Source organism: Lutra lutra, chromosome 9 (genome assembly GCF_902655055.1).
Source record: "Lutra lutra chromosome 9, mLutLut1.2, whole genome shotgun sequence".
NCBI classification, from domain to species: Eukaryota; Metazoa; Chordata; class Mammalia; order Carnivora; family Mustelidae; genus Lutra; species Lutra lutra.
This window is the reverse complement of record NC_062286.1, coordinates 5,770,482-5,791,780: the sequence shown is the minus strand read 5'-3', so window position 1 is coordinate 5,791,780 and position 21,299 is coordinate 5,770,482. Positions and strand designations below refer to the sequence as shown.

The window sequence follows — 21,299 nt, the reverse complement described above, 5'->3', positions numbered from 1 at the left end:
CACAGGTGCGGCGGTCCAAGCCTTTTAATACCACGTCCACCCTTGGGGATTAAATTCATTCCCAGAGAAAAGGGATTCATCAATCCTGGACCTGCCTTCCAAACAGCAGTCTGATTTCACCCGGGTGATAAATGGCTCCTAGCAAAACAGACATCAAGTCCGCATCTTCAGCACTTACGAGCAGGGAGCTGGGGAAAAATCAAGTCTTGGGAAATCAGTGAGTATTTAATTAATTAATTTATTTTCTGAACCTCTCTCCACCTCTCTCCAATTGTAAGAGGTACCGAAGAGCAGATGAAAAGGATAACGTGATTAACTTTAAATGAAACGAATCAATCATAAAAATGTCCCAGGGAGCACATTTGTTGGAGGGTGTGGGAACGGGCCCAGGGGTAGGCGGGCTGGCGGAAAGGTGTGTAGAGTTGTCCTTTATAGTCTCCCTGGCGGGGTTCCTTGGGTGGGGAAGCCGCTGTCAGGCAAGGTGATTTACTGAGTGGAGAGGCGCTCCTTGCCTGCCAGCCCTGCCCACCCTGCCCCTCCTGCCTGCGGGTCTCACATGTTACTGCGGAGGAAGGCCCAGGGCCCTGGTGAATATGCACGCGTTCTCCCGCCAGAAAAACCCATTCAACCGTGATTAGCTAGTAACAGTTTATGGTAAATGACCTTTCCCCAGTAGCCAAACAGCCTCTTACTTGGGCCCAGAAATAAATGGGAGAATGGAAATTGATTACATAACCTCGCTTTTCCCGATTTCCTCACACAGTGTCTTGCCAGACCTTAGGCTTCTCTGTACGAAGACAATAGCCTCTTCCTGGACTCAGGGTGAGTCAGGTTCCTGTGGCTGTTTCCTTGGCTGGAGATCTTTTGGTCACATCCTCTGCGGGCAGAGGTGCGGGTGGTGGCCCGGGGGGCCCGCCCAGGGGCCCACCTGGCCAAGGCTCTCTGAAGGCCCCCAGGAGGATTACCTGCTGCTTTTACAGCTCTTTGTAGGTCCTCTAACTGCAGCCATTCAACAAGGGGCTGTTGAGCTCCTGCTGGGCGCCGGGCACCGTGCCCGCACTCAGGATGGAAGAAGAGAGAGCAGAGATAGGTCTGTCCCTGGGGAGGCCCAGATCCATGTGCTTTGCATGGTGTTCCTGGGGCGCTGTGTTCCGCGGGGAGGAGGCCCCGGGGGCTACTCTCCCAGGCGGGGTATCGCTTTCCTCATCAGTCTGGAGCACTGAAAGTTCCTTCCAATTCTGAGTTTCTCTGCCTTGGAATAATCTAGAACAGAGATACTTTTTTAAAATGTGATTTTTTTGGGGGGAGGCGGTGTCTGTGAATTGCTAAAGTAAAACACCTTCCTTGTAGTTTGTACCATACTGAGAAACAGAAAGGGAATAAATTCATTATAATTCTACGATGAACTGAGGGACAATCTTCCTTAGGGGTAATCACCGTTGAACATTCTACTTTGATAATTAGCCTTTTATTATGCATATATTCCTTTAAAGATTTTTTAAATTTATATTTTTAAGCTTATTCCTTCAAAGATTTTTTTAAGAGAAGAGAGAGAGAGAGGAAAGAAAGAACGAGCAGGGAGAGTGGCAGAAGGAGAGGAAGCAGGGAGCCCGATGTGGGACTCGATCCCAGGACCCTGGGACCATGAACTGAGCCGAAGGCAGACGCTTCACTGACTGAGCGCCCAGGCACCCCACATATATTCCTTTGCTGAGGTCAAGAACAACTACTTTTTTGTTGTCCACGAATTCCTACGGGTATGTATTTTTTTCCGTCAGTGTGTCTGCCCCTTCAGCATGATTTAAAAAAAAAAAAGATATTTATTTATTTATTTATCAGAGAGAGTGAGAGAGAGAGAGAGAGAGAAAGCACAAATGCAGGCTGAGTGGCAGGCAGAGGCAGAGAGAGAAGCAGGCTCCCTGCTGAGCAAGGAGCCCGATGCGGGACTCGATCCCACCACCCAGGGAACCAACTGAGCCACCCAGGTGTCCCTCCCTTCATGATTTTTATGGTTTACTGTTACTGCTGCTACCATCTTATTATTTCTCTTATTATTCCGTGGCACAGATCAAGTGTTCACAGCATGCCAGGGCCTTTATATAAAAGCCAGGCCTTACTGGCTACTGCCGGGGTGAGATTCCCTCACCGGCCTGTTGAGGCTGGCAGGGTTTAGGCCGTGTGCCGAAGACTGGCCTTGCGAGTGGGGGTTCCCGCGAAACCAGGTGTCCCCGGGTCATGCTGCCACCCGGTGCTGCACGTCTGTTCCCCATCTAAGTTCTAAGTCTCGGCCCCATCCCCCTCCCCGGCCGACTCCGGTTTCCCGCCATTCGGAACAAGCCTCGGATTAAACCCTCGCAGCTCCACATTTACACAGGATCTCTTCTTGTGGCTTCAGATAAATTCTAGCTGTAGAATTGCAAAGGCAAAGGTCACCTTAGCTCTTGGCATGTGCTTCCATTGTTCTCTCTCCAGAACTAGAAGCTGTAGGAGAAATGCCCTGAACCAGACGAGCCCCAAAGGGAGCGGACGGGATGCTGAGGCTGAAAACATCAGACTCATCCAAAGCCAGACGGAGATGCCGAGGTTGGAGGGAGACGGCGGGACCCCAGCCCGGGCCTCCGTCTCTGCCAATGCCAGGAGCCCTTGATTGACAGCAGGTAAAAGGGACAACCGTGTAGGGTATGGGGTCTCCCAGCCACATCATCTAAAGTTACAAGTATCTGTCAAATGCTGACTTTTCATTTACCTTGAATTAAAAAAAAAAAAACCAAAAACCAAAATCATGCGGGCCTTTATTGTCTTTCTCTGCTATAGCCAAGCCTGAAGCTCGCGCCAACGTTTCCCACGTAGAAATGTCAGACGAAATCCCAGTGCCATCAAACGAGACCTTTTTTCCTCCACCTGCACATTATGACTCCAATAAACACGTTATCAGCTCATGAAAATGATGGCAAACAGGTGACTGAAGGATTTGTTAAGTCAGCAGCAAAGATTAACAGTTCTTTTCAGAGAAAGCTGTGAGAGGTTCCCCTATTTAAAACAATTGTGGCCTGCGAATTTTCAGCACTTAAATCATTATTGGCAATTAGTCCTTGTCAAAAAGGTTGCAGCTGGCTCCAATTACAGGTAAGATTTTTATAATTTGAACTTTGTAGTGCGTCTGACAAGTAGGACTTGGAGGAACACCCTTTGGGAGATTGACAATTTGAGGAAAACTTCAAGGCATTTCAAAATTCAAAAATTCATTATTTTCAGCAACGCTTTGTTCCTGACATCTATTATTAAGCTTCTAGAAAAATTTCCATGAACTTCATCCTTCGGCTGTATTCTTCCCTAACAGAAAAATTACTGGTGATTAAAAAAATTGCTTTTTAAATTATAAATCACTACATGCGCATTATATACCCTCGATTCTGAGCAGTGCAAAGGATGCAAAATAAAAATGTCTTTGTAGACATCTTCTCGTTCTCAGTCCACCCAGCTCCAGAGCTAAGCAATTTGGGGTTTCAGTCTTCTAGAAATTACCTCCGTAATTTCATCTGGAATTATTTTACCACTGTATCTTAATCAATTAACTTTGGAGCATTAAGTCTTCACCAAGGAAGATGTAAGGGGTGCGCCTGGCTGGCTCCTTTGGTAGAGCACACGACCCTTGATCTTGGGGTTGTGAGTTCAAGCCCCAGGTAGGGGTTAAGAAAGGAAGGAAGGAAGGTTGACTTAGTGCCTTTACATACCCTCTCATCTTTCCTTCATATCTTGACTTTTGCTGGTTATGTACTTTCTAAGTTTTTCTATAGTTTCACAACTTTAAGTACTATGCTTACCTATTTCTTGATCCACCAACTTTAGATTTTTACCATCTTCCTAGGTGTGTAGCAGTATCTTGAGGCTGTTTTAATTCGCATCTTCTTGATGACCTAGGAGATGGAACATCTGTTCAATTGCTTCCTCGTCATCTGCCTGTCTTCTTCGGTAAACTGTTCAGCTCTTTTGCTCATTTTTAAGTCCATTTCTTACCTTCTTACTGTTGAGGTTTTTTTTTTTTTTCTTTTTAAGATTCTAAAAATTTATTTGACAGAGAGAGGCACCATGAGACAGGGAACACAAGCAGGGAGAGTGGGAAAGGGGAGAAGCAGGTTTAGCCTGATGCGGGGCTCCATCCCAAGACCCTGGGATCAGGCCCTGAGCCGTAGGCAGACGCTTAACAACTGAGCCACTTGGGCACCCCCTTACTGTTGAGTTTTGAGTGATTTTGGGGTACATTTTGGGTAATAGTTGTTTCTTAGATATGTCTTTTGCAAATATTTTCTCCCAGTCTGTGACTTGTCTTCTCATTCTTCTGACATTGTCTTGCCCAGAGCAGAGGTTTGTAATTTTTTTTTTTTTTAGATTTTATTTATTTATTTGACAGAGAGAGATCACAAGCAGGCAGAGAGGCAGCAGAGAGACAGGAGGAAGCAGGCTCCCTGCTGAGCAGAGAGCCCGATGCAGGACTCGATCCCAGGACTCCGAGATCATGACCTGAGCCGAAGGCAGCGGCTTAACCCACTGAGCCACCCAGGCGCCCGAGGTTTGTAATTTTAAGGATGATCAGCTTATTAATGATTTCTTTCCTGGATCACACCTTTGGAGCTATAGAACAGCTAGAGAGCCATGAACCTGAGGCAATATCTCTTGTTCCCCATTAATAAAGGTGAGAAAATTAGCATCTTTATAATCCCCAACTTTCTTCCCTCTTTTTCCAGCTATGCCATCATACCTTCATATTATATTTCTATGTTTATCATAACTAAAATGTTTTCTAGGTTCCTAAGGATCGATTCTAAAAAGGAAGAGTTAAAAAAGCAGTGTTTCTATTACTATGATTATTTAGTATTTTTCCTGCAAAACAAATTAAGGAAGGGTTCTGTGTTACTAAATTGGTGCTATTTTAAGGGTAATCTTCTAAGAGTCAGGACTAAAAAAAAAAAAAAAGAGTAAGGACTAAATGTAGTTTTCCTTTTCCTAAACTCTACCTATTGCTCAAAATTAGGGCATCTTTAAATTTGCTCCATCTTTGGGCCATGTGTGTTCTGTACAGCTACCTTCCCTTTCTTCTCACCCCTGATGTTTCTTTCTTTCCTTTTTTTTTTTTTTAAGATTTATTTAGTTATTTGAGAGAGACAGAGAGAGCAGGGGAAGGGGCACAGGGAAAGGGAGAGAATCTCAAGTAGACTCCTCACTGAGCAGGGAGCCCAACACGGGGCTTGATCCCAGGACACTGAGCTCGTGACCTGAGCTGAAATCTGGAGTTGGTTGCTTAACTGACTGAGCCACTCAGACGCCCTTGTCCCCACTGGTGTTTCTTATGTCCTTTCTTTTCTTTGTTTTTTATTTTTGTAACTGCTGACTGAAGGAACATATGCACCCTCATGTCTTTTAGACCTTTCAGGATCTTAATCATACAATGTACGTAACCGGATTTGTTTCTAAGACAGAAAGACAAAGACCTTCGCGGAGCGTGCTTGGTTTCTCTCTTAATGGGTCCATTGCTTTCTAAACACACCACACAGCTCTTAGCCTTGGATTGCTCTCCTTGATGTCCTCCTTTGTTCACTGCGAGTTAAATTTTATAGCATCTTTTTTCTTGAGGTCCTTTTTCATTTTCCCCAAGTGTAACTTCTTTGAGCCACAGCGTCTCTGTCTATCAGCTTAGGATAAATATAATGTTGTAGGGTTGATGTGAAGGTTCAAAATTAGTTTCTACAGTGTGCTAAGGAGACGACCTAGCAAGTATTGCTTGGCAATAGTTTCAGAAAGGGAAGTAAAACTCTCTGAGTCCAAAAACTCTAAAAATATCTTTATTTTATACCACCTGACTTGGCTGATAGTTTGGAATAGCCTTTCAGTTTTCCCATAAAATCTAAAATGTTTTGCTTCTTCATCCCCCAACATTACATTCTATTGGCACGTCTGAGGTCTGCTTAGTTCTTGTCCTTTGTAGATCATCTTTATTTTTTTTTCTCTCTCTTCTAGAAACAGCGAGGGCTCTCATTTTATCGTTGGGGTTCTACAACATTAACAGTGTACAGGAGGTAGTTTTGTATTCTCTTCCACTCATCCTGTTTGATACTGGCTATGCCCTTTCTATTTGAAAACTCAGGTCTCTCTTTAGTCAAGAAGATTCTCTCCTTCTATTTCTCTATTTCCTCTTCTCTATTATCCTTGTTATCTGCATCTGGAGATCTCTCTAAGGATGCTTTAAAATGTAAAAAGTTCTCTTCTGTTTCAATAATCATTTCTCTTTTCACTGGGGTCAGTTGTCCATTTCTTTCTCTTGAATATTTCATCTAATTTTTTTTCCTTTTCAAATTCCTGGTGATTTTTGGTTGACTCTTCATGAGTGTGGAGTGAAGTTAGCTGATGAACGAGGGTAGCTGGTGTGGTTTCCTGGGAAAACGTGTTGGTCTATAAAGCAGAACCATCACCCTCTTGACCTGGACGCCCATGGGCAACTCCGGTGGCAGGTGCACTTCCCCTGAGGTAGGAGAGCAGAGAACGGGCTTGGGACCTCCCATGACTGGCACTTTCCCCAATGTATCCCAGTTCCTCGGAAGTAAAAAATATATCCAGTAAAATAAGGGCCACAATTTCATTGTCTCACATTGTCTCACAATTACATTGGCTGAATTTCCTGTTGGGGGAAGAAGGCAGTGAAGCATGTTAGGAGGGACTGAGTGGCAGTGAAGGAAGAGGCAGAGAGTTGGTAGGACCGGGTGAATGTGTGCAGAGATGAGGTACCACCATGTTTCTCCATTCACCATTGCCTGTGGGTCACCCATTTTGTTGCTGTTAAAGAAGCCAACAGCCTGATGGGCCTTCCCAGGGGGGCCTTCCTGTATTCCCAGGGGCATTGCTCACTAGATGCTTTTAGCCGAGTCAATGTGGCTGTCTCCTCCTGCTTGGTCCTTATCTCCGGGGTCTCTTTGCAATGTCTGACCCTTCTAGGATTTCTACGGGTGGCAGCCATCACCTCCAAGGATAAACCTTAGACTTTAGCCCACATCTTAAGTGCACTTGAAGTGGGGGGAGGTCCCACAGCCTCCTCCCATTCACAGCCTCAAAGCTGAAGTCAGTGTTTTTCCTGCTTTCTCCTTCCAAGTTCCCATTTTGCCTCGTGATACCCTACCTATCCGGTTGCCCAAGCTGAGAGGCAGGACACATCACACAGAGTTTGAGCTGCTTTAACAAACACCACGGCCTGAGGGGCTTAAACAACAGAGATTTATTTTCACCATTTTGGAGGCTGGAAGTCTGAGATTGGGGTGCTGGCATGGGCAGGTGAGGGTCCTCTTCCTGGTTTGCAGGAACATGCTGTCTGGCAGAGAGGGAGGTCCCCTCTCTGGTGTCTTTTCCAGGAAGGGCCCCGGTCCTGTTGAGGAGGCTCCACACTCATGACCTGCTCACCTCCCAGAGACTCTCCTCCTGATGCTGTCACGCTGGGGACTAGGCTTCGATGCATTGGTTTTGAGGGGACACACACTTTCAGTCTGTAGACTGCCTTGTATCTTTCACGTGTCTGTTGTATGTGTCCTTCGCCATCTTCTCTTTCCTGAGCCCAAGTCCTCCTCGTCCTGGTCTGCACGGTCTCTAGATGCTTTCTCCCTGCGTATGTGTCTCTCTCCACAATGCTACACATCCAGAGGATGGCCTTCCTGTTCCAGGGCCCAGTGTGTGGGACCATATCTGTCTGTCTGTCCTTTCCTCTAAGTGTCCTCAGCACCCCACCCCAATCTCTTATGTACCCACAACAACAACAACAACAACAACAACAATGACAGCCAGGGGTAAGGAAGCCCCTCATGGGTCAGGCCATTTGTTCTTCCCTGTTTGCTTTGCTGCTGATCTCCAGGGCCCAGAGCAGTACACAACATACCATCGGTGTTCAAGAGTAAGGTGTGTGTACACTCAGTACCTATTTCTAGCCATCCTTCCTGTGTGTCTTCTCCAGTTTCTGCCTTAGTCTTCTGATTTTCCCTCTTTCCCTCCCTGCAGGTGGCCCAAACACATACAGACTACCCTGTGATAGTACCTTCCTGATAGCGGAATAGTGGAGGAGGATGCAGTGGCCACACCTGTGGCTAAATCCCATGGGCTCGAGGTGTGTTACTTCTCTCTGGGGAAGCTACTCCATTCTGGGGAAGCTACCCCAACTGGAAGTTACAGATGACGTTGCTATTTGGTTGACCTGTCCTGTAAAGCATGCTGGGATTTAGGGGCCAGATTGGTGAATTAACTAGATGCGTGTTGGCGTCACACCCTGCACCTTCTAGGTCTTTAACCTCTGGCATTTCTTCCAGGTGTGGGATATATTTTCGATTTCCTATCTTGGTGTGGATGTTCATCGTGGAGGGGATGCATTTCAGGGATTCCACTGAATTTTCCCACTGTGGTCATTCTGACCTCCTACTCCAGAAACGAATGTAGTAGGTCTTCCCATTTCCAGAGTCCCTTTAAATTATACCTTAGGGGTTTGGGATAAGACCATGTATTGGGTGTGTGGACCCAGGGAAGCCACTCTGAGCCAGACCAAGCCAGGTCTTCCTTACCCTTGGCCCCACACACCTCCACTTTGATGCAGGGCTCAAGGATCCTGCATTAGGCCCCCAGTTATCAGTGTCCTCTCCATCTTGTGCCCAACAGTCTCAAGGGGTCTGGGCATCCCCTGTCCTCTAGCGTGTGGTTACCCAAGTGCATGGTGTGGCCTTTGTGGAAAAGAATGAGGGGAGTCTTTCCCCTGTGCACTTGCTGTGATGCCACGGGTCTTCCCTCCCAGGGACCCACCTGTTCTTCAGGCAGTGGACGTGGGGCCTGAGAACTGGCTTAGGTCCAGGTACCAAGTCTGGTACTGAGATGTGGCTTTTTCTTGGGACAGTTCGATTATCTTGATTCAACCTCTTGATTACCTTTCCTTGAAAAAAAAATTTTTTTTTTTTTTTTTTTTGAGTGTGTAGATTGAATAGTGCTCTTGCGACCGCCTGTCTCTCTCGGTTGGAAGCATGCTGTGTCTGCTACACTCTCTGGGTCAGGTGCCTGTGGCTGCTACTCCAGCCATGTTGCCCAATTATCATCGTGGCCCCCTTGCACCTAGTTAGATGCCACAGGGGCTTTTATCACTTCAAGACTCCATCAGTGCATTTCCATTAGGCAGTCCAGCTGGGTGACGACAAGATGGTCCTTCTGGGGTGTTGGCACTGCCCCCCGACAGCAGGCGGGGTGGGGGAGTGCTTCCTCCTGGGCTCCTTGATGAGCATGGTTGGTTGGCTTTCCGACTTCGTGTAACAGATCTGCTCTGCAAAGACCACTTCTCTGAGCCTCCTCCTCCTCTATCCCACTGTGTGGAGGGCAGTCTGGGCATTTATGCTTCTTCCTTGCAGGCTGTCCTAGCAGCATGGCCGCCTGCCTTGGGGCCTTGCCAGAATATCACATATTCCGTATTACGGAAGATTCGCCCGCACGGAGTCACGCTCCCTATTGCACACTTAGGTTCTGTGTCTCCCAATCCAGCCCATGTGGGGTCCTGTTGAGGGCTCTAGGCTGGGTCCTATAGTCTCTTCTTCCCTGTAGCAGCTCCAGAGCTTCCCCAGCGGGGTGTTGCTATAACTTGGTCTGCAGGTGGGAGGGCGTGTGGGAGTCGATCTTGGGGTATATCTGCTGCCGGTGGGGCAGAGCCCTCTGCAGAATTTTCCAGAAAGGGCAGAGCACTAGCCTTCGACAGGAAAAGAGGGCCTCTTCCGCAGGTGTAGAGGGTCCTCAAAGGGATTTTTGTGTGACCTCTGACCTAGAAATCCCCGTGATAATTATCAGGGTCCCACTCCCTTCCAATCAGAGTCCCTCACTGGCATCGTGGGCTTGTTGGGCCTGAGGATTTAACCTTCTCTGGAGCTCTGCAGCCCTGATGACTAAGTCCTGAGCCTGACCTTCAGCTTTCCGGAATCCCTAGCTAAAAGAGATGCATCTTCTTCAATGTTGCCACTGAGGCCTCTGATTTGCACGACGCGCCTTAAATTGGTGATTAATAACTCTTAGGCTTCCTTTGTCTTTTTCCAACAGATGATGACACTTGGTGACAGCCATTCAACTCCATTATCCTCATAATTATCACTTTCTGCAGCTCTCCCGTGTCTGAGATACTGTAGCTCTTAGTACCTTCCTTCCCTTCTGTGGTGTCTGTGCCAGTGCACCAGTGGGAAAAGTGTTGACAGTGCCACCATGACGACCTGCCAAGGGCTTCCAGAATCCCACCTGCCATCGGTGCCAGGGCCTCATTGCTGGCTGTTCCCATTTAGTGGATGGAGGCTGTGCGCCCCAGTGCTGAGTTCTCATATCTAAATTGCTATTTATAGACAATCTGTGATGGCCTGGCGCCTTGGGAGTGTAAGGAAGATGTTGCATGTCTACAGCCTTTGTTTTAATGAAGAGTCCAGGATGCACGTGCATTCCCACTGCATTGATTTGAAAATACCTGTGTTTGCACAGAGGTGAGGACAGACACCTGCCAGTTCCAAGGGTGGCCATCCTGATGGGAGCAGGCAGATATAGTGGGGACCTACAAACTACCACCCAGAAGAGAGAAGCACCTTAGGCCAGGAGTGGACTTGTTTTGAAAAAACAGAAGTGGCTACAGTCTTAGGTAAATGAAGAAAGAGAAAGACAAGATTTGAAGAATCTGGTAAATAACTAGTTAGCCTTTGTGTTTCCTCAGACTTTATACTTTTACAAGATTTAAAAAAAAATGTATAATCAAGGCTTTAATTCTCACCATCAAATTAATACATAAAACCACACTATTCTCTTGGGAAGGACCTTGGAATAATTTCTTGAGGCATGACACGTGACATGCTACCAACCCCTCTTCTGGTTCTGCCCCCTCCCATCCCACATACCATTTCTTTCCTGTCCTCCTTTCTTCCACCCATCTTTCCTTCCTTTCATACCTGTCTATTTATTGAGCGCCTAGCCTGTGCCACACACCAATCTAGTCCTGGGTCTGTTGTGTCTTTCCCTGGGTCTCGGTGATCTGGTCCCAGGATCACCCAACTAGAAGGGTCTGTTGTGTCTTTCCTGGGGCCTCATCAGCATGGGAATGACCTCCAGACAGATTCCCTCTCGGATGCATCTAGGTCCCTCTACACGGAGTTCCTCAGTGGTATAATGAAGGGGATGATACTTTCCATTAATGGAAGGGGTCTTAATCATTATTTATAAAGGGTGTTGAATGTGCAAAGCATAAATGCACCAACTGCGAATTTAGACTGGACCCCATTTTATTGAGTTTCGGCAATTTCTAGCATGGTCTTCAGGCAGGGCATCATAGGTTTGAAATATTACCGACCACCTATATTTTGTAATATAAAAAAATCTCATTAAGGGAAACCCATCCTTTAGAGTTATCCTTTCCCCAAGAACTCCCATGCAAGCATGCAGGCATGGTAGCTTTTCTTTCCCCTCAATGCAAGGGCCAAAGCATACAGCAATTAATCTTTTGTTTACTTGAAACTTTCCCATTCACAAGGTTTCATTTTCACATCCAAACTCCCTGCTCTTTTGTGCAGGGAATAATGGTACTGTATTTCTAATTACGAGGCCTCACTGCAACTTCTAAATACCGCTTTTCTTCCCTCTTCCTCTTCTTCTAAGAAGTGCCCATGAGAAGCAGAATTTGTATTTTCCCTGGTTTGCAAGTACCATCCTGTGGGGCGTTCTCGTTTGGTCCTATGCTCCCCCTTCTCTGTGTGTGGACTACAGCATAAATAAGGCCCGCTCAAGAGTCCCACCGGCGAGGGGCTGCTTTTTTTGTAATCAACCCTTTCAAGCCAGGTTTTTTATATAATAAAAATAAGTTATAAAAACCATCCCCTGGGAGCAGCTGTCAGGCCACACAGTTGGTAATTTCAAGGGGTGGGAGCTGCAGTCCTCATTCTGCTTCACTTTCCCATGATTCCGGATGATCTCTTTTAAGTCACAACGGCTTTCATGAAGTTTGGTCATTCCAGGAAATGGACGGTCTCTCGCGCACATTCTGGGGAAGGTAAGGAAACAAAGCAGGTATGCGGTTGCCGCCGCAAGTGTTTGACCCAGGGAAGGAAGGGATGGTAGTGTCCTCGACTTGGACCTGTCTGGGCTTGGCTCTGTTTTGTTCTGGAGGAACGGAAGAATGAGTGATTGAAAGGACGGATGAGTGATAGCAGGTGTGCAATCAGTGGTCGGATTTGCTCTGCTGCTAGAGCTGCAGGGTGTGCAAAGGCTCTTCCTCCCTCTGCTTCTGCTTCCCCCATTTGGTTAGAATTTCATTCGTATTTAGATGTCCCGCCCTCCCTCCCTCCCTTCCTCTTTCTCTTCTCCATCTTCTTTTACGGATCAGGATCTCAGGATGTGTGAGCCATCAGCTCACATCTATCAAACCACTAGCTTTACGGCTCTCTCAAGCATTCTTCTGTCTCCTCGACTATGTCTTGCCCTTATATAATATCCCCAAGCAGAGCCGATTTGTTCCTGAGGTATGGTGGGGACAGTGCCTGAGGCCCGAGATACTTTCAGGGGCTTATGAAGTATTTTAATTTTAATTAGAACTGAAAGGGAATTTTTACATGGAAGAAAATGTCTTAATAATATTAACATAGTCCTCTTTTTATCGCCATGGAGGAATATATAATTTTATATACTGTATTATGGAAGAAAGGACCCATGGAGGCAAACATGCCTGGAGCCCATGAGGGTCATACCGAGACTCTGTCCCAAAGGCTTCGTATCTTCTGATAGAGCCTGTGGTTCTCGGTCTTGGCTGCATATATGGCCACACAGACTGCACGCCGTTCTTAGGGATTCGGAATTAATAGGTCGGGGAGGGGCCTCAGGCACGGGTGATTTGCAAGTCCCTCCGGTTATCTGGATATGCAGTCAGGACTGAAAACCACTGTTTGGGTATTAGATGCTTTCAAACTCTCCTGTATACAGCAGGCACCTGGGTGTCTCCATAACTGGAGATTTGGACTCAGAACCCGGGGGGTGAGGCCAAGACCCTGCATTTCTGACAAGCTCCCAGGTGGTGGTGCTGCTGCTGGCTCATGCCCCCCCCCCCAGTTCCCCACCTCCTGGTTCCCACTCCTCCCCACGCCCCCGGAGCAGGGGGCTAGGCTAGGTGGGTTCTGCTTTGAGGGTACATGCCACTCTCTGCCTGGACTTCCAGCACCGTAATGATGATAGGAGCCGCTGTCTATCGAGCACCTGCTGTGTTCTCCGTGCTGCTTGTAACATCCTACTTGCCTTCCGAGCAGGTGGTCTTATCCCTCTTTTCCAGGTGAATAAGTGGAGGTTTGGAGAAGCGCAGATCGGAGCCCAGGGTGCCACAGAGAGAACTGGTGGTGCTGGGATTCGAGTCTGGTCTGACTGAGCCTTTGGCCCCCGCTCACGGCCCGCGCTCCGGAGACTCGGCTCTCCCACCCGAGGCCCCGGGTGAGCTTTGGTGGAACTGTCCACGCGGTGCTCTGTGACGGCGTCTGAGCTTTCTCTCGGCTGCACCTCATTGTTCGTGTGTCAAGTGGCTCTTTTCCTCTCTCACGAGCCTGCATCCCTTCGAGCAGGGCTGCGAGTGCGAACACCACCGTCTCCCCGGGGCGGGTGGGGGGGGGACCACAGGTTATCAGGAAATGCAGCAGGTGACACAGGCAAAGAGTAGTGTCTTCTAAGGGGACGACCCTTTATCAGAGGAAAAGCACGGACCGCTGTGCACATGTGCGGGGCTCCGAGGCCAGTGAACGCCGATCTAGTGACCATGTCTCGCGTCTCCAGGGCCCACTGTCTCATCACACGGTCCGCTTCTCAGTCTGTGTGCTGAGCAGTGCTGCTCAGTTTTGGTTCAAAGTTTTGGCCTCTGACCACCAGCATCGAGCCGCCTGTGTGGTGCCTTTGCTGACGGCCTTCTTATCCTCCTGGGATGCTTCTGTCTCTTCCTGGCTATCGAAATGTTCTCGCTCTTCCCAGGTCCGCTCAGATCAGGCTTCTTCCAGGGAGCCCTCCCAGCTCCTGACTTGGTGCCTTTCCATCATGGCACTGATGGCAATGGGCCACATGTGCCCCATAGATTTCGTGCTTAATGTTCCACCCTCCCGGGGGTTCGCTCTGAATCCCCTCCCTACCCCACAGCCCCTGAACAGGTGTCGGCGACACCAGCCCTCAGTGCATCTTTGGAATTCGGCTGCATTTGCGGGTGTCCCTTCTGCATCGTGGATGGATCAGGGAGCTGGTGAACAGTCACCGTGGGCACAGGGACTACGGCCATTGTGTCCCTTAGCTGAGTTCCAGGAAACTGTGCAGCACTGTCGTGGTGAGGAAGACCCAGGGAGAAGCTTGAACAGAGACAGAGCCTGCATGACTGTGTGTGTCTGTGCATGTGAGTGTGTGAGTGTGTGTGTGTGTGTGTGTGTTTATCCATATCCCAGAGCCCACGTTACCTACACCTAGAGGTAAGGATGGCAGTGGGACATTCGTCTTACCCAGGTGGATGTCCCACCCCAGGTCCCCCTTATCCATCCCCATTTTGTCTTTTCCTTCCTCTGAAGGGATTCATGGTGCAGGAGCAGCAGGAGAAACTTTTCTTTCTGAAAACATTGTCGAAAATGTTGCCAGAAGTGATCTCCCGCATGATCTCCCGTGGGGCCAAACTTTGATGTGGCTACCTCCCTCACATCCCCAGGCATTGCCAGAGGTAGGCGCTTCTGGGCATCTCTCATTCCCAAGGGCTGCGATTACATCTCTGAAAATTCATGACCACCCCCCCCAGGGTGGGTTTTTTTTTTTTTTTTAAACTTGTAGAAATAAATCAATTATTTAAGGCAGTGACTTTGATCACTATGAGCTGCTGTTTGGTAGAAAACCTCGTTGTTCTCCAGGAGCTCCCTCCCTGCCCAGCATGTGGGGCAGCCCTTCCTTCAGAGGCCCGACTGTCCCCAGGGCATCAGGGGCATGCCACAGCCTTGGCCTCAGTGGCCAGGCACCCCCCGCATGGCATTTGCACTGGCTACCCCATCGCGGCTGAGCAGACACGGAGCGTGGCCGTGGTGCCCGTGATCTTCACCCCCTTCCAAGGTGGAGCTGCTCCCTGCCCTTAGCGGGGATCCATACCGTGTTTTCTGAAGCAACCCTTGCACTGGTTGGGTGATAAAAATTTGGGGTCACTTGGGATAGGTATGAATTAGTGTTTATATCATATTAATGGGATGTTAATTGCTCTTGCAACCTTTTTAATGCAAATCAATCTAGCGCTGTTTGCAACGTCCTGTACCCAGTGTAATACCTTCTAGCCTTTCTATTATTGTCAAAGCAATTAGTGGTGCACTGGTCATGAATAAGGTGCTCCAGTCTGCTCACCACTACACATCAGGTGTCTTTTGAGGGGAAAGAGATTGTTCCGACATTGTTAGGGTCACTTGAAAGTTATAGTCTCACCCAAACACAGGGACGTCTGACAGGAGCCGCAGTGACATCTGCGTGTGGAATTTGCCTGGATGGGACCAGGCTGCAGGGGTATGGACCCTAAGGCTGTCTAAGACCCCCACCCTTGTTTGTGTCTTCTCTGCTTTCTTTGTGGATGACCGGTGTGAGTGAGAGGGGCTGAACTGGGGCCTGAAGCAGAAGGAAGACTGTGCCCCTCATTTGTACTTAGCAACATGTCCTCCAGTACTCAAACCACAGAGAAAATGGAGTAGAGGCTTCTCAATAAAAAACTGTGAGTATGTATAAAGGCCCACCTTGCCCCATCTGTTTGTACCGCGCTGTTAACCCTCACGGGCTGTCCAGAAGGGTGTCAAAGGCCAAGGGGCCTGGGAACTGCCACTGGGGGGAACCACTGTTTGGAAACTAAAGAACCCTAAAACAACTGACAATCAGTCTTTATTTCAAATTTTTGACATTTGGCACATCATGGATTTTTTTGCATTAATTTTTATTTTTATTTATTTTTTAGGAGAGAGAGAGAGAGAGAGAGAGTGCCTGCAAAAGCACAGGCAGGGGCAGAGGGAGAGGTAGAGAAAGAATCCCAAGCAGACTCCCCATTGAGCACAGAGCCCTATGTGGGGCTCGATCCTATGACCCAAGATCATGACCTGAGCCAAAACCAAGAGTTGGATGCCAAACCAACTGAAGCACCCCGGCATCCCTGCGTTAATTTTTATTTTTAAAACTATTACATGAAAAATCATTTTTTTCTTGATTTCTGAGATTTTTGATTCCTTTTCAAATGGTGTCTCGCTAGCTCCTTCCTAACCCTCCCTGGAGCCGTTGAATGGGTGACTGTATTGATTTTTGCAAGGACGATGGCCCTGGTTTAGACGGAGTATTGCTACAGGGTTTGGGGATCCCGGGACTTTCCTGGGCTTCCCAACTTTTTAAACATTTGGGGAAAATCCCAGCATCTTCATTATCTTTGACATTGAGAGACACATCACTCAGCTAGGCAGCTGGTGACAGGGTTTTCCTAGAGGTAGCTGTTTTCAATCTTCTCAGATACAGGCGGCATAGGATAGATAATACCAATAACTCTCCAGATAAAGTTGAGTCATCTGCACACGTGCAGCGTTGACGATGGACTGTGGGCGTAGAGAGTAGGTTTTCGTTTGGCTCTTCCACTTTCTAGCTGAGTCCTTTTCGATTGGTTGCTCAAGATCATTGAACCTCTATTTTCTTATCAGAAATGAACATGATGCCTATTTATAAATTAAATTATTTTAATAAATAAAACAATCGGGGCAAAGGATTTGACACACGCGAGACCCGGCCCATTCCGAGTTTCCCTCTTCATCTAAAGGGAGGAACCGTGTTCACAAATGAATTCTCGGTTCAGTGTTGCTGCCAAGGGTCAGGTGGTCTTTTATTTATTTTGTCACAGTTAGGAGATCCTAGTTGCTGAAAGTCACTGTATTTCCCCAAACCCTGAGATTCCAGCACAGTCCCCTGCTATATGGTAGGACCTCTAGCATAGGCAAAGCCCTCCATTATCTCTGGAAGAACTTGGGCTCCTCATACGGGTGCATGCCAGTCTCTTCTCTTCTCCCTGGGGCACCTCCCTTTATTCTCCTTTCTTCCCTAGAAAGACCTCTGTGTGCCACAGAGCCTTTCACTGCTGCAGTAGGGAGGGGACGCCAGTGAGGGCACCACTGTCACCATGTGAGTTTGTCCTCATTGTGTCCAAAATGCTCTGGGTTCTTCACAGTTGTAAGAGAGATGCTTTCTTGGTTCGGCACTGTGGGTGTTGCTGTTCACCCTATAGCCTAATGCCGTGTTACAAGCCTCCCCTTAAGGGAGATGCTACCAGCTGGTGGTCCCAACCTCCACTTTCAATCCCCCTTACATTTTCTACCTTCTAGCTAGGAGTAGCCACCCGGTACAGTGATGGCAAAAGGACAGTTGAGGGACAAAAGGGACAAAAGGAAAGGGACAAAAGGAAGCCGAGTTTGTTTATAGTTCCTGAAAACTTCTGCTACCGTGTGGACCTCTTTCTTCTTTTGGGTGGAACAAATGAAGGTGTGGTAGACGGTGCCCCTATAGTTCTTGCCAATTGGAGGCCCCTAGAATCTTAGAATGGCAGCCCTGAACCACATAAATGAGTCTCTTTTTTGTTTAAGCTGCTGCGGTTATGTTTTCTGTCTCTTTCAACCAAAAGCCTTCCTTTCTGGGGCACCACCAGCTCCAGTCCTCCAGGGTCCGTCCAGACTCTCCAGCTGATAATCATGAGACGAAGCCACTCTAGTGCTTGGGACGGTCATCCCTGTGATGTGATGAAGCCTGTGTCCCTGGTGTTCTCTACCCTTCAGCGGAGTCATCCTACCAGGCCCCAAGCTCCTGAGGCCGGAAGAGCCCTTCGGAGTCCTCCCCATGTTTCAGCGGCACTTGCCCAGACATGTCCATCCAAACTGCAGCCTTTGCTTGGGCTCCAGCTGGGCCTCCTGCTTCTTGAAAGGCATCATGAAACTCTTGATTGGGAAAAAATATGGCTTCTGCAAAGTCAATCCCTGAGCAGAGAGACTTCTTGACACCATTGCTAAATGCCAAAATATGGCCTTATTTGGAGATGTTCTTAAAAACCTCCCCTTTGGATTTAGAGTTTGTTGATGAAAGGATATACGATACTTATGTCAAATGGGAGGACAAGGGTGTTGCAGAGACAGGAAGAAGAAGTCATGAACTGTGATGTTCAGCAAAGACGCCTTCCAGATAAAGCGAGTGTGTTGGAGTGAGGGGCATCGTACTTTGTTTTCCACAGGCCAAAGTCTCAGGATGCAGAGGGCAAGGTTGGGATCTTCAGACCGCTCATTCAGTCCTCCTTCCTCTTGGACTCTATGCCATTGCCAGGCCCTGGGGCCCCTCTGGCCTCCCTTGTCCTTCCTTCCAGCTGGGTCCTGCCCATCACCACCTGTTGACATCTGAGCCAATTACTAATGTCAATAGCAGGGGAACACAGCTGATGTAAATTCAGTTTTCCAAAGATTCTGTGAGTCTTAACTCAAAGGAATGAATAGGAATTTAGGTACCAGAATAGACTTGTTGGGTTGGGAGGCTGATGAGCATTGGTGAGTCGTGGAAGCATGACATTTTTTTTTTATCAGGCAGTAAGAAGCATAACCCTCTTCCAAAATTCTTATTATATATAAGGGTGGCATATGTTTATCTAGAATAGCTCCTGATGAATCTGCTTTTTTAAAAAGCTTTAGACAAAAACAGTCTTCTGTAGGTTGTGGCAACTGTGGGGATGCTAATTTTATAATGAGCCATAAATTGATTGACAGGAAGCAAAACAATAATGGGGTAGAAGACAATTGGCTCAGAGACAGAAGCAGGCAACTCACAGGAGGTGATTTGGTTGGCAGAGGAGGCCGAGGACACTTTAGTCATGACTCCATAAGCCAAGCATGGGAAGGAATTCTGGCCAGAGGTCCCATGGCTCAGTCAAGAGCTCAAGTTGGGGCTTGGAAGAGCAGAAGGCCCTGGCAGTTGACTTGGCTGCACTCTCCAGGGGAGAACTTTGTTGCCTCATTGAAGGGCTGTCTGGGGCTGAGGGATGGGGAAGGGGGTACTCACCGAGCCAAGGCAGCAACACCTCTAGCTCAGCCACAGAGAACCACGGTGCCCTGACTTCCAAAGAGCTCCAAAGAGAAACCCACCTGGACTAGGAGATGGGCTTCTAGAAGAAGAGCCTGGTTTGGGTTTTCCAATTTCATCTGTTTTCCTGTAGTTTGCCTGCCCCTGAATAACCTGTGAATGAAACTCGATGCCCAGACTCTAGCAATTGCACCGTTGGGGTTGGGGTCCTTTGGCTCTGCTGTTTCCAAATGTGGCCTAATGTGTGCTCATGGTACTCACCCTGGAGTGTCTGCTGATTGAATGGAAGCACTTGTGGGTGGACTGAATGGAACAGAGCACTGCGGTCTGGAAGAGGAGAAGCCCGTATTCCCTTGCTGGTGGTGCTGGAGGGACTGGCCTCTGGATTGGGAAATTTTGTGCTCCAGGAGACTTTCTTCCCCTGTAGATTCAGTGCGCTCTTATGAAAAACAGGTGAGAGACAAGACATGTCCGTTTTGGGGCCAGACATCTGCCTCTGGGGCTGCTACCCCCAACCACAACAATAACAACAGAAGAAGGATGATATGGGCACATTTTCTTGGGGTTTTTCATGAATGGTTTTGGTTGGGCACGTGATGGCACATTCCAAGTGTGATCTTGAATAAACTTGAATTTTCACTTGATCTAATTTTTAAATGGGCCCCCTTTGTAGAGGTCTTTGCAAAGTCAAGTTGACTAAACTTCCAAAAAGCACCAATGTGCCGACACCATCCCTGGATGCCGAAATGTCCCTTGCTGTCCTGGTTACATGGTGGCCCTCCTCTGATAAGACTGGGGTCTGTTTTTGCCACCCACACCTCTCATGGCCCCGGACACATAGTCAACACTCATGGGCATTCTGCTGAAAGTACCTTCAATGCTAAGACTCCTTTAAAGTCTATCTTTCATACACAGTGTGAAGTCCATGGTTTGAACAATTAGCCAGCTGCTTCACACCAACCACCTCCATGTTTTAGGACAAAATTCATTTTTTTACCTGAAGCATAAAAATAACAGTCCTCTGCTTCCTAAATCGTGCCCAGATAAATAGGTGATAGGTCTTTCCAGGCATAACGAAGTCTTTTGGGCAATCGCTTGTGAAGCATTCACAAATTAAGATGCGCATTCAATTATAATTCCGTAGTTCGCTTTGGGTGCCTGCCCTGGTGTGTGTGTGTGTGTACGTATTCTCATATGGGGACTGACAGCATCATGCACAGGACATTTCACGTTTTATGCGGTGGCTCTCTGCTGGGTTGGCCCTCAGGCCTGATGCCGCTCTCGCTCTCTTTGCAGATGTCCTTGCAAGAACTAAGATCTTTTACAAAGGCTTTAAAAAAAATCCCTGGGAGCCTTGTGTGCAAAGAGGAAGGAGAAGCCCACATTTTTGTTTAGCAATGTCTTCTGTTAACTATTTTTTTTTAAATGACAGAAAGTTGAGTTCAAGTGTGAATCTAACAATGGTAAATCAATCATTGTTTAGCCGCTACCCTCTCTGCTGGGTGGAAGGTGAAATTAGGCGTGGCATCTGGTCCCAAGGAGCTGAAAGTCTGTTACCGGAGGAAGTTCTAGACAGATACGGACACACAGAGACAGGTGGGCACACAGGTAGAGAAAGTGCACATTCAGTTTTAGTTTTTAAAAAGATTTATTTATTTATTCGCAAGAGATTGAGAGAATGCGGGTGTGTGTGCACATGAACAGGGGGAGGGGCAGTGGGAGAGGAGGATGCAGACTCCCTGCTGATGAGGGAACCTGATGCGGGGCTCGATCCCAGGACCCTGGGATCATGACCTGAGCCAAAGGCCGATGCTTCACCGACTGAGCCCCCCAGGCGCCCCAAAGTGCACATTGACTCAGTGTTTCCCATGTGCCAGGCTCTGGTGCCTTCATTCTATCATCACAAGGAACCCTCACAGTCCCCGTGTGGGTAGGTATTACTACTGGTGCTGTTTCTCGTTCAGGCACAGAACAACGACAACACTTTTCAAGGCGTACACAGCTAATAAGCAGGGAAGCCAGAGTTCAAAGCTGGATTCAGTCCCTGTGACGCTCTTCCAAGGCGACATACTGGCCCCATGTTGTTTGCACTTCCGATTCCAGGTGGCTCATCTCTGTGCCTGGTCTAGTATTGGGGTACACAACTGACTGAGATGTTGCTGGAG

General features: G+C 47.9%; 1 long non-coding RNA gene across 2 annotated transcripts; it reads left to right on the top strand.

Annotated features, from left to right (window-relative positions):
* Positions 1-947: 947 nt before the first annotated feature.
* On the top strand, positions 948-19,778 carry LOC125109627 (uncharacterized). 2 transcript variants are annotated; one of them, XR_007130310.1, is made up of 6 exons: positions 948-1,090; positions 2,473-2,657; positions 7,142-7,320; positions 8,035-8,140; positions 10,093-15,766; positions 17,699-19,778. It is a non-coding gene; the product is annotated as an uncharacterized LOC125109627 (long non-coding RNA). The 2 variants fall into 2 exon arrangements; XR_007130311.1 differs by lacking the exons at positions 948-1,090; positions 2,473-2,657 and adding an exon at positions 4,608-4,693.
* The last annotated feature ends 1,521 nt before the right edge of the window (positions 19,779-21,299 follow it).